This window comes from Octodon degus, unplaced genomic scaffold (genome assembly GCF_000260255.1).
Source record: "Octodon degus isolate 3935 unplaced genomic scaffold, OctDeg1.0 scaffold00276, whole genome shotgun sequence".
Lineage (NCBI taxonomy): Eukaryota > Metazoa > Chordata > Mammalia > Rodentia > Octodontidae > Octodon > Octodon degus.
In genome coordinates, this window is record NW_004524852.1 from 595,543 (window position 1) to 595,932 (window position 390).

Here is a 390-nt window from a genome sequence, read left to right on the forward strand (position 1 = left end):
TTTGCTATTAATTTTTTCTGAATTTTTTTTCTTTACTATTTAGTACATGGCCTTTATTAATCCTTTTTCTTTTCTTTTCTTTTTTTCCAGTACCAGGGACAAAACTCAGGGCCCTGTGCTTTCCAGGCAGGCACTTATGCCACTAAGCTATCTCCCCAGGCCTTTTCTGACATTTTAGAAACCATAATATTCATACCATTGTGTTAAAAATAATGACAACTTTCTTGCTTCCTGTCCCTGTTGGAGACCTTTTCTTTTTTTTTTTTTCCTCTACTATTCATGTTAAAAGATTTGTTAAATGTCTAATGAATCTGGGTTGCTCATTCATACTTTGTGAGATATGGACCTAGCATTTGAACATGGGAAGATGGCTTCAGTTCCTCTACCTTT